At 40.3% G+C, this 12,480-nt stretch overlaps 1 long non-coding RNA gene across 3 annotated transcripts in view; it reads right to left on the minus strand.

Moving 5' to 3' along the window:
* LOC309834389 overlaps window positions 1-3,197 on the minus strand; it is a 77,484-nt gene extending 74,287 nt beyond the window's left edge. For 2 of the 3 annotated variants that reach the window (XR_014297860.1, XR_014297861.1), the window contains exons 1-2: window positions 2,887-2,998; window positions 580-638 (exon numbers count right to left, since the gene is read on the minus strand). This is a non-coding gene — a long non-coding RNA (uncharacterized lncRNA). Of the gene's footprint in view, window positions 1-579; window positions 639-2,886; window positions 2,999-3,118 lie in introns of those variants that run through there. The other variant, XR_014297859.1, reaches the window with a different exon arrangement.
* Window positions 3,198-12,480: the final 9,283 nt, after the last annotated feature.

The following is a 12,480-nucleotide window of genomic DNA, read 5'->3' on the forward strand; positions in this document are numbered from 1 at the left end:
CATGTAACATAGTCTTTTTTTTGGCCATGACTACCAGAATGGTCAGAAATATTTGCAGCTCTAATGAGAACCTACTCTATAGCTCAGGGAACTCTACTCAATGCTCTGTGGTGACCTAAATGGGAAGGAATTCCAAAAAATAAGAGGGGATATAGGTATACATATAGCTGATTCACTTTGCTGTACTGTAGAAATGAACACAACATCATAAACCAACTATACTCCAATAAAAATTAATTTTTAAATAAATAAATATTTGCAGCTTAATTTTGGTAACCACATAATTTCTTATGATCTGTGTGTATGTGTCTCCTTGCCAATTCTGCTCTAGTGACCTGCTATTCCAATGTTACTGGCCTGTAGACCTCAATATCACCATCACCTGCAATCTCAGGCCCCATTCCATGTTTTGCAAACGTTCCAGGTGATTTTAATGCACATTAAAGTTTGAGAACCATTATGCTATGCTGTTTCCCTCAGTTTCATTTTACCTATTTCTACTTTTCCATTTCAAGTATAGGAGTCATTAACCTCATAAAATACATTGTTAAACAGTGTAGAAAGACTTTAACAACTCACATAAGATTTCTTCATATTTTGCTGGTCTTGGAAAAATGTTGAAATCTCTGAAGGAATAGCTGGGACAGAAAGAGAGGAATAAAGTCATTAGAGATATAGACTGCCTGCAACTCCTGGATTTGCCTATTTAAATGGCTACAAAAATAGCCCGGGTAAAATGTTTCTATGTGGAAGAATATCCTTTTCATCCTGCAGAAGGGGCAGGAAGGGACATATGAAAAAAAGTACTCACATGTCTATGTGTGACTGTGATATGGTCATGCAGAGCTTGGGTATGCAATTTTTCACTGGGTGAATGTAATTATTTTCTACTTTTTTTTAAACAATATATGTACCCCTTTATTTCAAAGAAATTTAAAAATTACAAGGAAATTGGTCAAATAACAATACCCTAAATGAAGGAACACTAAGCTTTCATTAAGATATACAGCAAATGTTGTAATGTACACATATATTTTCTTACTTACTGCTTGAGGTAGAGAATTCACCCAAAGCTACGGAAAAAGGGAAGGAGGCATTTCAAGGCTACTTTTTAAGTGTTTTTCTAAAGTATGTGTATAGATAAACAACAAGGACCTACTGTATAGCACAGGGAACTATAAAATATAGTTATATATATAAAGCTATTCAGTATCTTGTAATAATCTATAATGGAAAAGAATCTGAAAAAGAATATATATATGTGTAACTGAATCACTTTGCTGTACACCTGAAACACTGTAAATCAATGATACTTCAATTTTAAAAATCAACTAATTAAAAAAATTTTAATATGGATAAAAGTAAAAAAAAATACAAAAAAGTATATATAGATCCTCAAAAGACTGCCTTTTAAGAAACATTTTACCAATGATGATGCAGCAGCAACTGGCCTGGGTATCAGGAGACTCAACATCTACTCTTGGCTCTGCCACTAACACAAAGCCAGGGAAATTCATTTACACCCTCAGGACCAATTTTTCCCAACTTTTAACAAGACAAATAGAAAGTTCTTCTTATACTGTTTTGTATAAGAAAATCATCAGCGTATTTTTAGATGCCAGATTCACTGTGCTAAGAGCTCAGAATCTGGGATGAGTGAGTGAAAAATAGAGAGTGCGGGTTTAACTGGGATTGCTAAAACAGAATTCATTCCAATCTAGCTGTAAAGCTCCTTTCCTCACACCATGTCCTCAAAAGCTCTCCAATGAACTTATATTTCCTGAGTAGCCTAACCCTCCTTCATTCCTCTCAGCCCAGTTCCCCTGCCTTCTGAAAACTTGTCCAGACTTTCCTCCATCAGGCAGCCTGTGACGACTTCTGAATGTGGCAACATCCAAATCTCACTCATTCTGAGCAGGCGGTGCAAACCTGGGATCTGCTCCCTTCTAGGAACTACTGCCTCTGCTAAGACACTTGCTCAAATGGTGGAGTGGTTCTCTCCCACGTCAGATTCTGTTCCTAGAGACTCCTCCTTACTTCACAAGAGGTACTTTATTCCAAGGTAGATGAGAAATGCACCTAAGGAACAAATTCATTTTCATTGGAACCTTCACCCAGGCCCGCAGTTCAACTCTTAGTATCCATTATTCCATAGAATCTCAGGTCGGACCTTCAATAAACTCAAACCAAGGCTGCTCAGAACACAAAACTAGACTGTTACAGAACTAACTCAGAAACAATTATGCTATCTGTCCCCAGGACTCCGAAGACATCTAGAAATCCCAGAAACAGAGCTGTTACATAGTAATACTCAACCGTTCAAATTATTTCTTCACACGTCAAATTATTTTTGCTAAGTTCTGGGGAGGATGCAATGCTGGCTTTTATAACCAAGACAGTAAATGCGAAAGACCATGACATTCGGAGAAAATCTGAGTATGTCTTCTAGTTTGTTATCTGATAGTTTTGTGGCTTTGTCTTTATAACTGTCCTCTCAGTCTCAGTGTTCTAATCTGCTACAGTGGGGAGAGTTATACTGACCTAAGTGACAGGTTGTGAGCCATAAAGTAACGAGTAAGAAGAATTATTTCTATGAACCACGGTAGCTAACATTTACTGCCAGGAACTGTGCTATGGTATTTAATCCTCTGAACAACCCCACGAGGCACGTTATTAATATCTTGAGTTTCACAGACGAGAGAATGAAGTCTTACGTAGGTAACTTTCCCAGATAATTCCTTTATACCTAGTTCTGCCCTGCACCCAAGCTCCCCTCAAACCCGCCCCCCACTCGCGGGCAGGGCGCACCCATCACGTATGTGCACATGCCCCACTCGCGTGGCCGGAGAGACCAGGCGGCCTGCGTCGCGGAATTTGCAGCCTCACCGAGGTCTGGCGTCCCCACGCCCGACGCCGACGACTTCTCCAGAAAGAAACTCCGCCAAGGCCGCCACCACCTGCCCTCTCAGGTTCTTACGCCGCGGGTCCTGCTCCTCCCCACCTTCGGGCACCGCAGTCCCCCCGGCTACTCCCTGGAGCCGCGCAGGGCCGCCCCCTCCCTCCCCCCGGCCCTCGTCCAACCCTTCTGCCTCGCCCGCCACTCCCACTAGGGCCGCACCAGCTCCCTGAGCGGCGCGCAGACCCGGACGCTCCGTGACCGTCTGCCTCAATCGTCCCGAGGCTTTCTAGAGGCAGAGCCTCCAGGCTATCAGACATGCGCAGAAGGAGACGCGAAAAAGAGACCGGTTCCCGTGACCATGCGCGGTGAGCTCACGAACTTCCAGACTCCATTTCCCAGAAGCCTGCTCGCCCAGTACCTTGAAAGAATTTCAGTAACATTTTTGTTCCTTAGCAATTCAGAGATTGTGGGCTAGGGTTATCACTTCTACTGTATGCAGCCCTGAGTTCTTTTAGTACCTCATAAAAACAGTCTCACAGCCAGTGTGCCTTTTAAACACCAGGCTACCCAAGGAAGCAAAGTTGTAAATCAATGTGAATTATGAATATGAACAGGAAAGTTACTTTAAATACTAGGAAATTAAATGAATTAAATACTAGGAAATACTAGCAATAAGATGATACTGTTTAAAAGTAAACAGTATATGGTAGCATTTCTCTCAGCAGTGAAAAAGATAGCAAGATGGCGCGTTGGATATCAAAAATAAATCCAGGCTTCGGGTTAAGAGAAGCCTCTAAAAAAGACTACTGCAATAGAAATAATGCCCTGACTTAAGGATCGGAAAGCGTCTCAAAATTAAATAGAAAAAGACTTTTCTTTTCTAGGGAGGAATAAGAAGGATTAGCGGGAACTCGAGAGGAAATTGAGTGAGTGGAGGAGGTGAACAAACAGCGTGATGGGGTAGTCTGACTCTGTTAAGCCCTTTTTGGAATGAGCTGTTAAGGGATGGGAGGATATATTCTGTAGTTCTGTGCTTGGTCACACTGGGGGACAGCCAAAGTTTGGGGCTTGTGAGGGCGAGAGAAGCCTGATTAAAGTTTGGTCCAAGCTAAGTCAGTGTAGACCTACCCTACAAGAAATTCTAAACTGTCTGTTAGCCTGAAAAGGAAGGATACTCAACACTAGACAGTAACTTAAAGCCGTATTAACAAATAAAGAATACCAGTAAAGATAACTACATAGGCAAATATAAAAAGAAGTACTGTTGTGTTTCTTTGTTAGTAACTCCTTTTTTTTTTTTTTTTTTATGAGTGGGATTATGTTCCCATCTCACTGGTTGTTTGGCCTGAGGCTTCCAACACTGGAGATTGTAGGCTGTTGGGTAGAGCTGGGTCTTGGTGCTGAGATGAGGACCTCCGTGACACCTCACTCTGATGAATATTCCCTGGGGTCTGAGGTTCTCTGTTGTTAGTCCAGTGGTTCGGACTTGGAGCTCCCAACGCAGGAGCTTCAGCCTGACCTGGCTCATGAACCAAGATCCTGCAGGCTGCATGGGGTGGCAAAAAAAGAATGGGCTCAACAACATGGACTTCCCTTTACCAAGGCTGACTTGGCTAATGCTACTGCTAAGTGTCTAATCTGTCATCAACAACAGACATCAACACTAACTCCTGATGTGGCACCATTATCTGGGAGGACCAGCAAGCTACCTCCTGGCAGGCTGATTATATTTGACCTCTTCCATTATGGAGGGGGCAGAGATTCATTCTTACTGGAATAGATACACATTCTGGATATGGATTTGCCTTCCCTACGTGTAATGCTTCTGTCAGCACCACCCCTTGTGGTCTCAAAGAATGTCTTATCAACCTCATAGTATTCCTCATAGCATTGTATCTGGTCAAGAAACTCCTTTCACAGCAAAGCCTCATGCCCATGGAATTAACTGGTCTTACAACATACTCTATTACCCAGAAGGAGCTGGCCTAACTTGAAAGGTGGAATGGCTTACTAAAGACTCAATTATGTTGCCAATTGGAAGACAATATCCTGAGAGGATGGATAGTGTCTTCAGGAATGTAGTCTATGCTTTTAAGTAAGCATAAGCCACTGCCCCTTTCCCCATGGTTGCTAGGCTCCCAGCACCCATGGAGCATTCTTGGTACTACCAAATCAATGACAGAGTTTTTAATATACCTTCACATGCCTAGTCCACAAGATTTGGGGGCCTCAGGGGTCTTAGAAACTCAGAGAATCCTCAAGCCTGAGGAGACTCCAGGCCTCAGGGCCCATACAAGTTTTCCCCCTTAAAGTAAATGTAGTAGGAGCAGTAGGGCCAAGGTGGTGCCATTCTTGATTCACACGCATATATTTACAAATATTCTCAACAATAGTGTTTTTAATTATGTCTTGGCTCATGTTGAATATAGTTGTGATGGTCACTCACACAATGTTATGAGCCTCTCCCTTAGGATAGCAGGTTACTATGGCCCTAAGGGTTCATCCTGGAGGTCACCAAGTTGACCTACTTGAGCACAAGACAGCAACCTGGGTTTCAAGAACAATCCAGGACCTTATCCTTTCTCTCTTTACCCCTATTCTAGGCTCAATATATTTGAAAAATTCAAAAATATATACATACGGGGACTTCCCTGGTGGTGCAGTGGTTAAGAATCTGCCTGCCAGTACAGGGGACATGGGTTCAAGCCCTGGTCCAGGAAGATCCCACGTGTCACAGAGTAACTAAGCCCGTGCACCACAACTACTGATCCTGTGCCCTAGAGCCCGTGAGCCACAACTACTGAGCCCACATGCCACAACTACTGAAGCCTGCATGCCTAGAGCCCGTGCTCTGCAACAAGAGAAGCCACTGCAATGAGAAGCCCGTGAACCACAACAAAGAGTGGCCCCCGCTTGCTGCAACTAGAGAAAACCCTCGCACAGCAACGAAGACCCAATGCAGCCAAAAATAAATAAATAAATTTATTAAAAAATATATATATATACATACAAAATTTCTCCGTGACAACCCCTCCACACAGAAGAAATGCTCATAAATCTGGAGGTAAATAAATTAAAGTTCTAGTTGAATGCAGGAAGAAGAGAGTCAATTAGCCTAATTTATCAAGATCTCTTGGGCTGCATCATGAGACTTGTTTATTTGGGCCTGTGAGATAATGGAAAATATATTTTGGTCTCTGCCCCCAGTTCCTGGCACAGGGCTCCTAAAACACTTGAAAATTCCTAAGTGATAAGAACACCAGAAGCATTTATCTTCTAATATTTGGTCTTTGACCCTGGTTCCTGACAGTGCTTATGAAACTCTGGGAATTTCCTGGGTGATATTTCCTTTTGTTCTGATGAGGCAACTCTGGGTTGGCTCCTCCATGGGCTCCTCGATGGCTGTAAAATCAGTAACCCAACCTTCCAAATTGAGACATTTAAAAAGCAAGAGCAAAATAAACTTCAAGCAAGTAGAAAGAACTGATAATAAAAGATTAGAGCACAAATTAATAAAACAGAATAGAAAAACAATAGAGAAAATCAATGAAACAAAAAGCCAGTTCTTTGATAAGATCAATAAAACTGAGAAACCCTTAGCTAGATAGATGGAGGGATGAGGGGAGAAGGGAGGAAGTGAGATAGGGGAGACTCAGATTACTAGAATCAGAAATAAAAAAGAGGAATTTACTATCCACCTTACAGAAACAAATAAAAATAGATTATAAGAAATACTAGGAACAATTGTATGCCAGTAAATTAGGTATCTTACTACAAATGGAAAAATTCCTAGAAAGACACAAAGGATCCAAACTGACTGAAGAATAAATGGACAATCTGAACAGACCTACGACATGTAAAGAGATCAAGTCACTAATCAGTAATTACCAGCAAGAAAAGCCTAGGCCCAGGTGGTTTCACTATGAATTCTACCAAACATTTATAGAAGACTCAATAACAATTTTTCACAAACACTTCCAAAAAAATAGAAGAGGATGGTACATTTCCCAACTCATTCTGTGAGGTCAGTATTATGCTGAAAACAAAACCAAAGGCATGACAAAAAATAAAAATAAAAACGAGACAAGTATCTCCTATGAATATAGGCATAATAATCCCCAACAAAAGAATAGCAAACTAAATCTTACATAACATACAAAAAAATTATAAATCACGACGAAATTTTCCCCAGGAATGCAAGGTTGGTTTAACATTTAATAATCTATGTCATATATCATATCAATAATATAAAACTAAAAACCACATGACCATCTCAGCACACATAGAAAAAGCACTTGACAAAATTCAACACCCTTTTATAATAAAAGCTCTCAACAAGTTAGGAATAAAAGGAAACTTCTTCAACCTGGTAAAGAGCATCTATATAAACCTACAGCTAATATCATACTTAATGATGAAACACTGGATGCCTTCCCCCTAGGATCAATAATAATTCAAGGATGCCAATTATTTCCACTTTTATTCAACTGTGTACTAGAGCAGTGGTCCCCAGCCTTTTTGTCACCAGGGACCGGTTTCATGGAAGAATATTTTTCCACAGACGGTTGGGGGATGGGGAGGGATTGTTCAGGCGGTAATGCGAGTGATGGGGAGTGATGGGGAGCAGCAGATGAAGCTTCGTTCACTCGCGCACCGCTCACCTCCAGCTGTGCAGCCCAGTTCCTAACAGGCCATGGACCAGTACCAGTCCGTGGCCTGGGGCTTGGGGACCCCTGTACTAGACGCCTTAGCCAGGGCAATTAGGCCAGAAAAATAAATAAAAATCATACAGATTAGAAAGGAAGAAGTAGGAATTCCTCGGTGGTCCAGTGGTTAGGACTTAGCACTCGCACTGGCAGGGCCCCAGGTTTGATCCCCGGTGGGGGAAATAAAATCCCATAAGCCAAGGGGTGTGGTCAAAAAAAAAATAAAGAAAAGAGAGGAAAAGAAAGGAAGAAGTAAATCTATTTGCAGATGACATTATCCTGTATATATAAAATCCTAAAGAATACTTGAGTTCAACCAGGTGCCAGGATACTAGGTCAATATGAAAAAATCAATTCTATTTCTATACACTTGTAATGAACAATCTAAAAACAAAATTAAAGAAACAATACTACTTAACAATAGTACCAAAAGAATAGAATACTTAGGGATAACTTTAACAAAAGAATTACAAAACTTGCACCTAAAAACTGCAAGACATTGATCAAAGGAAACAAAAATCTAATTAAAGGAAAGAAACTATTCATTCTATTTTATTTTTTTGGCCACGCAGCATGTGGGATCTTAGTTCCCCGACCAGGGATTGAACCTGTGCCCCCTGCAGTGGAAGTGTGGAGTCTTAACCACTGGACCACCAGGGAAGTTCCAAAAAAGCCCAAAGTTTTAGATCACAGGTCTTAGTATTGTTAAGATGTCAATACTCCCCAAATTAGTCTACAGATTTGATGCAATTCCTACCATAATCCCAGCTGGCTTCTTCATAAAAATTGACAATTGATTCTAAAATTTATATAGATTAACAAGGGACATAGAACAGCCATAACAATCTTGAAGAAGAAAACTCACACTTATGAATTTTAAAACTTACTGTAGAGAAGCAGTATCAAAGACAGTGAAGTATGGACGTAAGTATAGAAATACAGATCAACAGAATAGAATTAAGAGTCCAGAAATAAACTCATACATCTGTGGGCAACTGATTTTTGGCAAGTGTGTCAAGAATATTCAATAGGGAAAGAATAATTTAAAAATAAACGGTGCTGGCTGTTGGTAGGAATGTAAATTGAAACAGCCACTATGGAGAACAGTATGGAGGGTCCTTAAAAAACTAAAAACAGGACTACCATACGACCCAGCAATCCCACTACTGGGCATATACCCTGAGAAAACCATAGTTCAAAAAGAGTCATGTACCACAATGTTCACTGCGGCACTATTTACAATAGCCAAGACATGGAAGCAACCTAAGTGTCCATCAACAGATGAATGGATAAAGAAGATGTGGCACATATATGCAATGGAATATTACTCAACCATAAAAAGAAACAAAATTGAGTTTTTGTAGTGACGTGGATGGACCTAGAGTAAGTCAGAAAGAGAAAAACAAATACCATATGCTAACACATATATATGGAATCTAAAAATTATATATGGTTCTGAAGATGCTAGGGGAAGGATGGGAATAAAGATGCAGATGTAAAGAATGGACTTGAGGACACAGGGAGGGGGAAGGGTAAGCTGTGATGAAGTGAGAGAGTGGCATTGACACATATACACTACCAAATGTAAAATAGCTAGCTAGTGGGAAGCAGCTGCATAGCACAGGGAGATCAGCTCTGTGCTTTGCGACCACCTAGAGGGGTGGGGTAGAGGGGGTGGGAGGGAGACACAAGAGGGAGGGGATATGGGGATATATGTATACGTATAGCTGATTCACTTTGTTATACAGCAGAAACTAACACAACATTGTAAAGCAATTATACTCCAATAAAGTTTAAAAAACTGGTGTTAGTACAACCAGATAGCCACTTACAAATGAATAAAGTTAAACCCTTATTTCATACTATAGGAAAAGATTAACTCAAAACAGATCAAAGACCTAAATGTAAGAGCTAAAAGTATAAAATTCTTAGAAGAAAACATAGGGGTATATCTGCATGACCTTGGATTTGGCAATGAATTCTTAGACATGATACCAAAAGTACAAGCAACTAAGCAAAATATAAACTGTACTTCATTGAAATGCAAAACTTTTGTGCTTGAAAGGACAGTATTAAGAGAGTGAAAAGACAACCTACAGAACTGGATTACAAGGACTTCCCTGGTCGTCCAGTGGTAAAGAATCCACCTTACAATGCAGAGGACGCGGGTTTGATCCCTGGTAAGGGAACTAAGATCCCACATGCGGCAGGGCAACTAAGCCCGCGTGCCACAACTACTGAGCTCGCACGCCAACTAGAGAGCCTGCGTGCTGAAACTACAGAGCCCACCCGCTCTGGAGCCTGGGCGCCACAACTAGAGAGAAGCGTGCATACCACAATGAAAAATCCCGCGTGCTGCAACTAAGACCCAACACAGCCAATAAATAAATAAATAGATAATTATTTGCCTTGATCGGTTTAAAAAAAAAGAATTGGATTACATATTTGCAAATCATATATCTGATAAGAGACGTGCATCTAGACTACACCAAAAACTTTTACATCTCAATACTAAAAGAACAATAAAATAACACAATTTAAAAATTGGCAACAGATCTGAATAGAAATTTCTCCCGAGAAGATATACAAATGGCCTATAAACTTAGGAAAAGAGGTTTATCCTCATTATTCATCAGGGAAATGTAAATCAAGACTACAGTGCAGTTGTAGTTCATAACACTAGGATGACTAGAATAAAATATCAGATAAAAGCAAGTCTGTGTAGGGGAGTTCCCAGGTGGTCTAGTGGTTAGGATTTGGCACTTTCACTGCCGTGGTCTGGGTTCAATCCCTGGTCGGGGGACTGAGCTCCTGTAAGCCACGTGGCATGGCCAAAAAAAAAAAAAAAGTGTGTGTAAGGATGTGTAAAAATAGGAACCATCATACACTTCTGGTGAGGATGAAAAATTGTGAAGCCACTGTGGAAAAAAGTCTGGCAGTTCTTCAAAATATTAAACATAGAGTTACCATGTGAATCACCAATTTAATTCCTAGGTAAATACCCAAGAGTAACGAAAACATGTCCAAGCAAAAGTTATACATGAATGTTTATAGCAACGTTATTCACAATATCTAAAAGGTGGAAACAATCCAAATGTCCATCACCTGATGAAGGGATAAAGAAAATTGATACAAAACAAAAATATTCCATACAAGGGAATATTATTCAGTCATAAAAAAGAATGAAGTATTAATACGTGCTAAAACATGGAAGAACTTTTTAAAATAAATTTATTTCATTTATTTATATTTGGCTGCGTTGGGTCTTCATTGCTGCGTGCGGGCTTTCTCTAGTTGCAGTGAGTGGGGGCTACTCTTCGTTGCGGTGTGTGGGCTTCTCATTGCGGAGGCTTCTCTTGTTGTGGAGCACAGGCTCTAGGTGTGCCGGCTTCAGTAGTTGTGGCTCGTGGGCTCTAGAGCACCGGCGCAGTAGTTGTGGTGCACAGGCTTAGTTGCTCCGCAGCATGTGGGATCTTCCTGGACCAAGCCTCGAACCCATGTCCCCTGCACGGCAGATGGACTCTTAACCACTGTGCCACCAGGGAAGCCCATGGAAGAACTTTGAAAGACATTATGTAAAGTGAAAGAAATCAGTCACAAGAGGCCACATATTGTTTGATTCCATTTATATGGAGACAACAATAGATTAGTAGTTGCATGGCATTGCGGAGATGAAGGTATAGGGGGATGATAGCTAAAGCATATGGGGTTTCTTTTGAGTTGATGAAAGTGCTCTAAAACTGACTGTGGTGATGATCACTCTTATCTGTGCATAAACTAAAAACGACTGAATTGTACACTTTAAATGAGTGAGTTGTATTTTATATGAATTATATCTCAATAAAACTGTTATTTCTTAAAAATGATAAGAATACTTTAAGAGGATCCAAAAGCTAACCTACGATAGCTCTCAATGCCCAAACACAGAACAATTTGAGCAACATAATAACATAATAGTATTGGATGAAATTAAAAGAGTCAGGGAAAAGGAACTGACCTAAAAAAAAAGGGAGCAACCACATGAATGAATCTTAAATGAATTTTGCTAAGCCAAACCCAGGAGATACATGTAATTCCATTTGACATTCTGAAAAGGGTAAAATTATAGAACAGAAGACAGATCAGAGAGTGCCAATGGTTGAGTGAGAAGGTGGGTTGAATAACCATGGTTGGGAATAAAATAAATATCCATACTGATATAAATAAATGATGTAATAAATAAATGCTGGAAATGAAAGTTTTCCCTTACAGGGGATTCCCAGTTAATAAATATAGAAGAAAGAGGTGAAATATAAAACCACCAATTGGAACACCACAGTAATAACTGTTGCAGGCAAGAGCCACCAGTGAAAGCTAAAATTAGTGGCCAAAACTCTAAGTAGGAATAGTATATTTGCATAGCCTTAAAGGTTCTCGCCCCAGATTTACTACTAAATGTGGTGATTTAAAAATATGACCCTAAATTTGAGATGGAGCTTATTCCGCTCCCACTGAGTGCACTGGATTTAGTAACCCACACCTAAGCATAGATTGGAAAGGGGAAAATCCTAAAGATATAGTGGAGAAACCTGTCAGACACCACCTTCACCAAGTAACCAAGGTTAATATAAGTTGTGTTGATATCATGTGTCCCCTCATATATAGGTAGGACACATCCTCTCTGTGGTATTCTTTCTAAAAATTTATAACCTCAGTCCAATCAGGAGAAAACATCAGACAAACTCAAAGTCAGGGACATTCTTCATAATATCTGACCACTATTCTTCAAACATCTGAAGGTAATGAAAGACAAGGAAAGACCACGAAACTATTGCAGATGGGACGAGACCAAACAGACTTGATGATTAAACGTACTGTGGTATCCTGGATTGAATC

Source organism: Grampus griseus, assembly GCF_964374135.1.
Source record: "Grampus griseus genome assembly, chromosome: 16".
Classification (NCBI taxonomy): Eukaryota; Metazoa; Chordata; class Mammalia; order Artiodactyla; family Delphinidae; genus Grampus; species Grampus griseus.